The sequence below is a fragment of the Leptinotarsa decemlineata genome, unplaced genomic scaffold (assembly GCF_025532065.1).
Source record: "Leptinotarsa decemlineata unplaced genomic scaffold, Ldec_3_MD MMD2_tig00000026_RagTag_RagTag, whole genome shotgun sequence".
Taxonomy (NCBI): domain Eukaryota; kingdom Metazoa; phylum Arthropoda; class Insecta; order Coleoptera; family Chrysomelidae; genus Leptinotarsa; species Leptinotarsa decemlineata.
Genome location: NW_027412539.1, coordinates 8336641 through 8348859, shown reverse-complemented (window position 1 = coordinate 8348859; position 12219 = coordinate 8336641).

The window sequence follows — 12219 nt, the reverse complement described above, 5'->3', positions numbered from 1 at the left end:
TCACAGTTAAGATTTTCAGTCGCTTAAAAGCCTCTCTACTTGACTGCCTCCAATTTACTCCTGCAACAATTCTCACAGCAAATTTTTGTAGAGCGAAAACACGTGACCAAGAGGTACAAGTACTCCAGTTAAGAATACCATATCGCAGATGACAGTTGATGTTTGCATAATAAACGATTAATAGTATGTTTTCGTGACAATAATTTCATGAGAACTTTAACCCATTACAATTTTTTCTTAACTTTTTACAAAGTATATCGACGTGTAGTTCCCAGCACAATTTATAGTCGATTGTTGGTCCAAGCAACTCAATCGTTTCACTAGCATATACATTCATGTCATTGTCCTTAAAAATTTGAAACTGTTCCATACGTATACATACTTATGTTTTGTAATTTTGTATGATATCATGTACGACGGAAAAATTATTTTCACGGAAACTTTGCGGGACTGGAAAATTTGTTCTATAGACCTTATAAATTTGTGACAGCGAATTTTCAAATTGCCACAGAGTGTACATTTGCACCACAATTCCCTTTGTTGATATTTCTTCATGAAATTTTCATGAAACCAATCTAGTATAAGTTGCCAATATTTCTCGTTTATTAGTGAATATTTTATTTAATTACATTCTTGACATATTTGCGTTCGAATACCGAGACGTCATTCTATACGTGGGCAAAAAAAAACACAGGAATAACGTCTTTCACTCTCCCCCAATCTTCCGAGAACTTCATTCATTATAGGCGGGGCATATGCAAAAAACTCAAAAGCCAAGATAAGATCCGAGTTCTAAAAGTAAAAGGGTATTTTGCGAAAAGCAAAAGCGTATCTAAAGCGGGGCTTTGTTATGCCGAGCACGACGAGGCCTTCGCACCCTTATTTTACGACAGGGGTTTTCATTTCCGAAGGTTATATTTTCTGATAGCACGCTTTGAATATGCCAATATTATGCAAGGGTCTCTGGTCCTTCATTTAAATGTCCGAAAACCGAGCGATCTATTCAAAGTAGTTGTAAAACGCGTGTAATGCCCGGCTGTAAACATCGACAAAAAATTGGTTCGCCTTGTTAGATGACGGATATAAACGTATTTGGGAAGGTTTGAGAACAAAATTTTTGTTTGGATGCATTATATTCAAAAACTTTGAATTTCATCTTACAAAAATTTGCGTTTCATTCATACTAATTTCACCCAGTTAATGATTATTGAATAAACAATATGGAATAGTTTCTTTTGGTGACACATTGAATGATCGATGAACTTTACAGAAAGTTACATTTATATTATATTCGAAAAGTTTTTTTTGTGTATTTAGTAAGTTTATTGAAATTTATAAATGTAAATAAGGCTTGACTTAATTATATCGTTGAGAGAACATAATTAATTTACACACTGCATTCAAATAAGAATATCACTTTGCCGCTAAACGGTAGTTTATGTACCCAACAGAATTCCTCAAAAAAACAATATGAATAATTGAATAATTATTAATAGAATTGTTCCAATATTCAAAAAATAATTGACCTAAATGACAACAAGACATTTTAGAACGGTTTTCGTGTAATTTCTTTGAATTTGCCCACTTATTCCCCGTGACGACAATTCTTAAATGTTTTCTCATAATTGAAACCTTTTTCAAAACAGCATATAATTCGAATTTGTCTAGAACTGTTTACCTTTCGGTGGACAATTTCTTCGCAACGAACAGTGACTTCTTATTATGTTTACAATAAAAATATACAATTATCAAGTTTTTAATCAAAATTATCTTCACAGGAATTCATTTTAAATTGTGTAGAAACAAACGACTTTCCAATTTACTGGTTGAGTCAATTTACAGAGTCAATGGTATATCAAATGTATTTTAAATTAACCTGACGTTTCCGCTTTTCATCAAACCATAAACTATGAATGCTGAAAGTATACATACCTACATATGAAAATGGGTACATACAAATTTTTAATATTGTTGTTATAAAAATTGTAGGTTATTGTCATTTGGTAATACCGAAACTTGTTGAGTTCATTTATTAATGGACTCATAATGGATAATTTATTTGCGAGAAATGTTGGATATTAAACCCCATCATTAACGGGTAATCAGATTTTCTATGTCTGTTTTTTTATTCATACTATAATTGTATTCATTTCTATCATTTTCCAAAATACTCTTTTTTCAGAATAGGTTCTTGGACAATACTCTCGGTGTTATCAAAAATGAACTGATGTTGATCATTGGAAACATGTTCTGCTAATAGAGTTTTATTTTTCTTCAGTATTAAATTTTGATACTGTGTAACTTTTTTGTGTTCTGCAATGCTTTATTTTAGATATCGTTTCGTCTGTCCTATATAGTCTACATCACAATCTTAACTTGGGATCTTGTATTAGATTGTAATTCAAGTGTAGTGACAGTTCAAAGTTTCGACAGTTTTGACAGTATTATCGTTTTAAAAGGATATTTTTGTATATTCGTCTTCAAGGGTGTATACAGTGTCATCCCCAAAGTATGCACCATATGGGAAACTTATTTATTGTTTTTCGACAAAAAGGTATTCCTGACAAAAGTTTGTGCATCCCCTGAAACTGAACATGCACCAACAAAATGCAGTAAAACACACGTAATATAGGAGGAGCCTTCAAATATTTGATTTTGAGACAAGTGTAAAGTACTCTTATTTTGAAAAGTTTCGGGAAATGTTATTCAGAAAAGTTGTTCAGCATTGAAAAATACATCTAGATTTGAAGTCATGGCCATCTGAGTGGAGTTTTATTTTTTTACCCATTTCTTAAAAATGGAGACTACGAAAAAAAATTTGCTAAAACGATTAATAGACAGCATTCTGTATACGACGATTTATTTCGGAAGCCTGCAATATTATAATTTACATAACTATGGTGTTAACCACGGTCAATTTTTTTGAAAAGTAAAATAATTTTCAAAATTCTTGGTGCAGGACTATTTTTATTTTTTGTTAACACCTCAACTTGAATAACTCAAAATTATACTGTATTGTAACAAGAACTTAATATTCAATAGTATCAAATCACAAAACATCAAAATAAAATAGGTATATTGGAACAAAACAACAAAGCTAACAATGTATCACAACGGCGTCAGCTTAGAGAACACCTGAATAAAATGGGGCTGTACAACGGAGATCTCAGCTGCAGATTATGAAACGAAGGGATAGAAACAGCTCTACACATCTTATGCCAATGTGAGGCACTGAATCACAGGAGGCAGGCAACATACGGACGTACAAAATTACGTCCAGAAGAATATAACGAACATCCAACACGGAACCTGTACAAACTAGTACAGGGAACGAGACTGATGGAATGGGTGTCTTGAGAAGATTGGAGAATAAACGCAATAAGCCCAAGAGGCTGCAGTGTTTTCTAGAGACTTGGACTAAATGGACAAGTCAGACAGCTCCCAAGGGACCAAAAAAAAAAACAAATCACAACGACGTGTTTTCCTTGTGTGTTTTTGGAAAACATCCTTTTTAACTCCTTAATAGTTTCGCATGTGATTCACCTATGATTTTTTGTTTGAGTAGCGTATCTACAACTTCATTTTTTTATTTTGAATCTTGTTGTAGGATCAATTTCTAATATTTTATATTTGTTATTGTCCGATGCTTTGCTAGTATTCCAATTCCAATACATGTAAGTCATGTTGAAAAAATGGAAATAAATATTGATTGATTGATTGAGTATATTATTCCTTCTCAATCAATGTAACCTGACGGAAAGCTCAGATTTTGTTGATTTATTTTCAGTGATTGTAGTTACTTACAGGAAATTCAGAAAGATTCATTATCTATTTTATATACCATTGCAAAGACTCTTGTATATATTTGCGATAATAATTGATACTTCTGATAGTAATAATTCTTCTGGTGATAGTTATTGATGTATCACATGGATGATTTGCGTTGAGATGAATTCAGGCAAGTCATCAAAATGTAGAAGAAAAATCAATGATCCATGGAATCTTTTCTGTTCATCAAATCTATCTTCTCAATTTGACAATGCCACATCAATTTCAATAATTCGAGTGGTTATGAAAGACTAAAAGATATCATCTATTGAAACCACTTTTCTTACAACAGAACAATGATTTCCGTGAAATTCAATATTTATGGAGATTTCACTTAAATATTTTCTTGTAAACTTTTTTAAGGCTAGTATATTTCTATATACTTCTTTCCGGTTAGTACGTGAAAACAATATCTATACCTAGATCTTTTCCATTTTCAATGTATACACTAACAGAGAAACAGATAATCAAAAAAAGGGTTTTTTTCTGAAAGGACTTTCTGATAAGATTGAAAATAGGTATAAAAAATAAATAAAATAAAATAATACAATACACTAATGGCAAAGAAGACATCATTCTTCGTATATAGGGGAGGATGAGATTCATGAACTGATATTTTGCACTATAAATAATGTGATATATTGTTACAAATCTGATTTCCAAAAAGAATTGGGAATTTTTTATAATATTTCTAGAAACTTTTGCGGCATTATTATTTCAAAAAATCAGAATAACATTTCCATAGTGGCAATGAAATATGAAAAGACTATATAATGAAAGTTTTAGGTCAAGTTTGTGTTGGTTTTTTAGTTTTTAAACATTATATGATAAATATCTTACTTACTTATCAAAAAAATATATCTCTAAATTAAGGAGAAGCAAATTTTTCATGCTCTCACGCTTTTAGATTTCAGTAAAATTGAAATCCTACTTATATCTGAGCCGAAATTGAATGATTTTGAAAAATCATCCTGGAAATTTACAAAACGTATATTTAAAAACATTCTTCATGTAAGAGTAATTAGGTTCCTAATTGTGTTAATCGTTTCGTAGGAACATTATTGCAACAAACAGAATACCATTTATAGACAGTTTTTGAGCACACTCCATGTGAACTAATTTGGAAATGTATTTGCTGAACGAAAAAACGCCAAGCACTTTGTTAATTACAAAATTCTATTTGTACTGTCGGCATTGTTTTCAGAGCAAAGGGGAACAATCCCACATTCATCACGAATACGAATTAAACTTTCAACGAATCCATCATCGGACACGAACAATAAAAAACTCTCTGCATAATTGAAAGAAAAAAGACTCCCATTGAATCGAGCACAAAAAGAAGGCATTCAGGGGATCCGAGACACCATAAGCTATCGAATTTAATGCCGTCGTTTGACGTAAACGACTTGAGAAACCAGAACCAACGCATGTCTGTATCAGATAAATATGTCAACAAGGACCCCGCCTTTGCCTTTCCAATTACCGAGACAAAAAAGGAAACAAAATGTCGACTCACCTAAAATGGCTGAGAGGGCAGATGTGAGATAACTGAGGAGGCGATATCTTCTTTACTCCATGGCTGGTACCTAGCGGATCTGGAATTTTTAAGAGTTAATTAGTTTCGAACGCTGGCCTCGTAAATCATTTATTATAATTACAGTAATTGGCACGAGGGGCATATGTCGAATGGACCCCCCTGAAGCAGGGCTTGTACCTACTCGAAATATGACAGCCAGTCATACATGTCGCACATGGTATTTTAGTTTGGAGGACAGAGCGGAGATTTCAATATAGGGTGGTTATAAAAATATTGCAAGTCCCATGAAAAATTCAGTTATAAATTTAACCCTTTGTGGACGGAATTATTTTTTTTCGAATTATTCCGAAATTGAATAATCTTAAGGGTATATCGGGACAAGAAAAAAAAGAAAACTGATGAATTTTTGTTATATTTTGAAAATTTTTCGAAAAAACAGGTGGTTACCCTATGGAACCACTAGGCCACAAACAAATTGTTGAATAACATGAAATGGAATGAAACAGTTTCTCCCTTCCGAAAGACAAACCTGCATTACATGCAGTACAGTGCCATTTTGTGCGATGAGGTACTGCTTTGGTACTGCAATGTGAACAACGTACAGTTGTTCCATGTACAGTTCCAGTTCCGTACAGTTCCATGCTTACGCATATGAGCAGCTTTATCAGTTCTTATTTCTATAGGAACTCGTACTTTGAACTTGTTGCTGGTACTTGGCTTATCCGTGCTTCTTCTCCCTAATTGCGGCATTTTTGGGTCAGCTCCAATTAATCCAATCTTTCACTAATTTTTCACACTTCACTTCTGTGGTCGTTCCATCTTTTTGTTTCCTTTTTACAGTTTCTACATCTTCAGGACTATGAAAGTTACTTAGAAAAAGTATGGGCTTTTTATCCATCCATTGCAGAGCTAGCACGCCATCTTTACTTATTCTCCAATTTGAATCACCTCTATTCATTTTTTTCTTTATTTTGAGATCACCCGGAATACCTTTTCTGTCTTTTCTAGCTGTTCCACATGCGTAGATCTTGTCTTGCAGCAAGTCACGTTGTAATTCTACAGAATTAAAATAATTATCAAAATAAACTTAATAATTTTTCCCGACCAAATCTCTCGTGAGGTCATTTATAACTCTCGTTCCAAGATTCTGCTCCCTGAAATCATTGACTTTCCCAGTATAGATTTGAAATTGGCAGACGTAGCCTGACTGTTCAGCACGTACCCATACTTTGTACCCCCTCTTTATGGGTTTCATGGGCATATATGAGGGGTAAATCATCTTCACTGTCAAAATCATCATTTTCATCACGAATATCTTCTTGGCTATCAAAAATATCGTCCTGATCTTCTAAAATATGATCTACTTCATCTGAATCGAGTACCATGTCCATCTCAATATCTAAATCCCCATACTCTGAAACATCAGATCCCTCCGATGGAATATCCTCCAGCAAATTGTAAGCATCATCACTAGTTATTCCACTCAAATCGAAATTTCTATTCATCTTGAAAACCTGCAAAAAATAATCATCATTACCCATCTATCGGCGTAGTGGCACCAAACGGAACCACCAATCAAAATACCAAATATAACTCAGTTATTCACATATTTCACAACAATGCATTAGGCAACACAAAGAAGTACTTATTTATGAACAAATCAAAATTTTACATACCTTATAATAACCTCAGACAGTTTGCATAATTCGCATTGAAAAACGTTACACTTGCACATCAGCAAACGCGCCAAATATCTGTCGTTTACTAATTCTGAATCCCCACTTCAATTCCGCAAAATGTTCAGCCGATGAAATATACGATGTAAGCATCGCTATTCGACCCCCCACCGAAACCCGCGAGGGTTTATTGTGGCTCACACCTATTCACACTCGACTAAATAAACTCTGCTTCTTAACGAAGCCGATTAGTTTGTATGGTGAGTGGTCTTTTAGGTCAAATGGTGAGAGTACGGCTCTGCCGAAGTCTGAAAACCTAATTCGGTCCCCAGCGGGACAGGCACAAAGTATGTGTTCTGTTGTTCCGTAATTTTTCAAACAGAGGCGACACACACATTCTACTGGCAGTCCGAGACTCTGCATATGATGATTCAAATGACAGTGAACTGTATGGCCTGTTAGATATCGTAGTTCATCCCTACTGTAGTACAACAACTGTTTGGTATCAAGCTTCGAAGGGTGAATAAACGCCTTGGAGTGAACCAATCCTGGAAGACTCTGCCAGAAGTCCATGAATTTTATTGTCGTCCAGGTGTTCAATCTTTGTTCGGCAAAGCCTAAAAAAAATCTGTTTAAAATCTGTTTTTCCGTTAACCAGCTGTCGCACCCCTACGAAGGACAACCCCCAGAAGTCTAAACTTTTGCGAGCTAAGAATTACCGAGGTCTTACCTTTTAACGTGTGATTTCTAAAGCTTTGTCACTGAATATGAAGCTACTTGCAGAATAATATACAAGGGATGTATACCTCACATGTGTGTTACGATTTTTTAAAATTTTTGTAGAATTTTCAGTCTAATTGGTATCGAGTTTCTTTATACGATCGTCAGGTTTTATATATTCCTATTGAGCTACCCTTCCACTCATCAAACGCAAGTTTGAAAATTATATATCAATTGAAAAAAAATCACCTTAGACTCCTTAGAGGAAGACAGAGTCGAAATTTTAACTTTGAATTGATAATTCAAGCAACTATTCAACAATTTCTGGGTGTTTCTCAAGAGTTTGCGAAATTCCACGCTCCCATAGTAACACGACAAATAAGTACTGAAGGCATTGGTGTTTAGATTAATGATCTCATTATTTTGAAATGATATTCTTGGCTAATTTGTCATTTAAAAGAAGATTCTGATGAGAAATATCTCAGCAGGTGTACCAAAATTACTCCAAGTAACCCTACAATATTAGAGTCAGTCAGAATGACAGGCGAATCACGTTATCAAAATTCAAAATTATAACCATTTACACCAAAAAGAAGTGAATTGGAGAAGTGACTGTGACCCCGACAGCGTTGCACCTAGAGAACAGGGTAACATACACGTATGTACACCGCAAATCCACTCTTTCATATTTATATTATATACAAACCATAAAATTTTCCCCTGGTATCATTTTACTTTCACCATAATTTTAGATTATTTTGATATCCGTGTTAGAAATCACTCGTTGAAAGGTAAGACCTCCTTAGTCCTTAGCTCGCACAAGTTTCTCAACTTCTGAGAGTTGTCGTTCGTATGGGGGCGACAGCTGATTAACGGAAAAACAGATTTTAAACAGATTTTTTATACAGATCATAATTAAACAATCTACACACATTTAATGAACCGGTCGATTCATTTTACATTTCTCAAAATATCGCCTTCCAATTGTTTGCAGAGGAAATGAGAACTCCAAGGCTCCCAGCCTGGCTCCTAGGAACCGTGGAGGATATCCCGGAGCGGTTCCAGGACATCCTTGACGAGTTCCCGCTGGCGATCAGATAAAAGACAGCCCACTGCCAGAGAAGAACACCAGAAATAAATAGTTCTACCTATCCTTCAAGACACACCAGATCCCGAACCAAGCAACAAACCACCAGCAACTGTACCCGGACAACAAGCGAGCTTTTAAAAACATAAAAAAAATGATTTGAAAGGGTTATATTTTTAGGAGTGAAAGCCAAAAACTTTCTTTCCCATAAAAAAAATCTATTTCACATGACAAATATTTCTGTTCCATAATCACTTACTGGTTTATCTAAACTAATAATCAGATTGAAATAATTCATTAAATTTTAAATTGGTTCAGTATAACAGCTTATATTAATTTGTGAAACTTCAATATTTGTTCGGGAATAAATGGTCTAATGTAATATTCTACAAAGAAGAAATATTTATACTAATTGAATTTTTGTGATAATACCAAAATATCAAAGATAATTGAATAACCTCTGACATCAGATTCGCATAAGATATAAATGCTTAATACATTGATATTAACTGGAATCCAACGGTTGTTCAAGGTTATATATGTACCAATTGCTATTATATGCAGAGAACATGCAGCATCAACAAAATGGGCTAAATTTAGGAAGGGTAAATATAAGTCCTTCTTCATATAGAGTTTAATATGAGCTAATCCTTCGAGATTCTTCATTAAGAATAAAATTGGGCGCTGACTTCAACAATAATTGAATTGTAGGAAAGATAGTTTTTTGTAATTGTTGAATCGAAGAGGTTTTGTATTAAAGTGTATAATATATTAAAATTCTTGCAAAGCGCTTTCGACTTTCGTCATCATCAGTGCTCACCTGAAAGTAAGTGATCTAGTTGAAAAGGGAATTTAGTGAAATTGAAGTTGTAAAATTTTTTTAAGGTTAAGAAATTTGTAAAAATTGTTTGAGATTACTTACTTGTCAGGCAACAGGAAGTATCAAGATAAGTGAATTGTAGATTGCAATATTTAAATTATATAAAACAAAATAGGCTTATAGCCAAGAAAATACATTTTTGGATTCAGGCCATGTGGTTCAGTCAAAGTATCTTATGAAGAAGGACAACTTGAGACAGAATGTGTCAAGTGTCATGTTAAAATAATGGTACCAACTTGAGGAGTGATCCATTATGGGTTTGATTGAATATGTAGAGGAAAAATATTGAATAAATTATATTAATAAACTGTGATTAATTAATAATTCATAATCCTCTTATGAAGGGGAAGGAAATCTCTGTTTAAGTTTACTTGAGTATTCAAACAATGATCATTGTTGGAAAGTTCTTTAGAAATCTCCAACTCTTCAAACAAGTCAAGTCTAAGGAAATTTTTATTATCTATTTTATGTAATATTTTGGAATTTCTATTGGGACTAAAGTTGTGATTGTGAAATTTTATGTGGTGGCCAAAAGCAGATTTATCAGGTTTTTTATATGTTCATTAATACGAGTGAAAAGAGGTCTACAGGTTCTACCAATGTAAGATGCCGAACAATCAGAACAGTTAAGCTTGTAGACTCCGCTACAGTTTAATATGTTGATTTTGTCTTTAGAATTTACTAAAAAGTTACTTAAGTTGTTTTGAGATTTAAAGGAAATTTTTGTACCAGGGATGGTATTTTCTATAAATTTGGAAATAACAGTACACATATTTTGATCAAAATAAGGTAAGGAAAAATATCTCACCTTATTTTGATCAAAATATGTGTACTGTTATTTCCAAATTTATAGAAAATACTATCCCTGGTACAAAAATTTCCTTTAAATCTCAAAACAACTTAAGTAACTTTTTAGTAAATTCTAAAGACAAAATCAACATATTAAACTGTAGCGGAGTCTACAAGCTTAACTGTTCTGATTGTTCGGCATCTTACATTGGTAGAACCTGTAGACCTCTTTTCACTCGTATTAATGAACATATAAAAAACCTGATAAATCTGCTTTTGGCCACCACATAAAATTTCACAATCACAACTTTAGTCCCAATAGAAATTCCAAAATATTACATAAAATAGATAATAAAAATTTCCTTACACTTGACTTGTTTGAAGAGTTGGAGATTTCTAAAGAACTTTCCAACAATGATCATTGTTTGAATACTCAAGTAAACTTAAACAGAGATTTCCTTCCCCTTCATAAGAGGATTATGAATTATTAATTAATCACAGTTTATTAATATAATTTATTCAATATTTTTCCTCTACATATTCAATCAAACCCATAATGGATCACTCCTCAAGTTGGTACCATTATTTTAACATGACACTTGACACATTCTGTCTCAAGTTGTCCTTCTTCATAAGATACTTTGACTGAACCACATGGCCTGAATCCAAAAATGTATTTTCTTGGCTATAAGCCTATTTTGTTTTATATAATTTAAATATTGCAATCTACAATTCACTTATCTTGATACTTCCTGTTGCCTGACAAGTAAGTAATCTCAAACAATTTTTACAAATTTCTTAACCTTAAAAAAATTTTACAACTTCAATTTCACTAAATTCCCTTTTCAACTAGATCACTTACTTTCAGGTGAGCACTGATGATGACGAAAGTAGAAAGCGCTTTGCAAGAATTTTAATATATTATACACTTTAATACAAAACCTCTTCGATTCATTAATTCAAATAAGTGTTATTCAGCTTTTCCAAATCCTTTTTTTGTAATTGTATTTTTGCGAATTTAAGACTCAGTAGGATTGATACACATGGTTTGATGTACAAAAACAGTGATTTCTATTGTTATTACTGTACTATGTAGAACTGTGAAACATTTTTTTAACTGATATACAGCATGTAATTCAATTAATTTTTTAACCTTTGTTGATCGTTCGTTGATAATATTTGATCGATTACAATGAAAATCATAGTTATGTTACTGGGAAACGAATGTGAACGTTATTTGTTTCCATGTTTGTTTTCAAGTGATGAAAATAATAATAATCATAATAATAACAGGTTAGCCAACCGTTGACAACGTACTCACGAGTGTTAGAAACTCCAGATTAGTTTCTGAGCACTGTATGTGAGAGAACATAACAAATACATATACATATAAAATCTAACATTGAAGTACGTTTATAAATCGGTACATTTAGGTAGATTTTTTAGTCCAGAAGTTTGTGAATGATTGATATATCTGTAGTATCACTTGGAGAGTAAAAGCATCTTCAATGAATATAGAATCATCAATTGCTGAATCGATTGCGAAAAATTACCACGTGTAAATTACTTTTTCGACTCAAAGTTAGACCGACCGCCAATTAAAACCGGTGTTGTAAATAATATCAACGTATAAAGATATCAAAAATAAAACGCTGTTAAAAGTTTTAACGACCTTGTCCACCTTAGGTTGAGAGTCGCTACA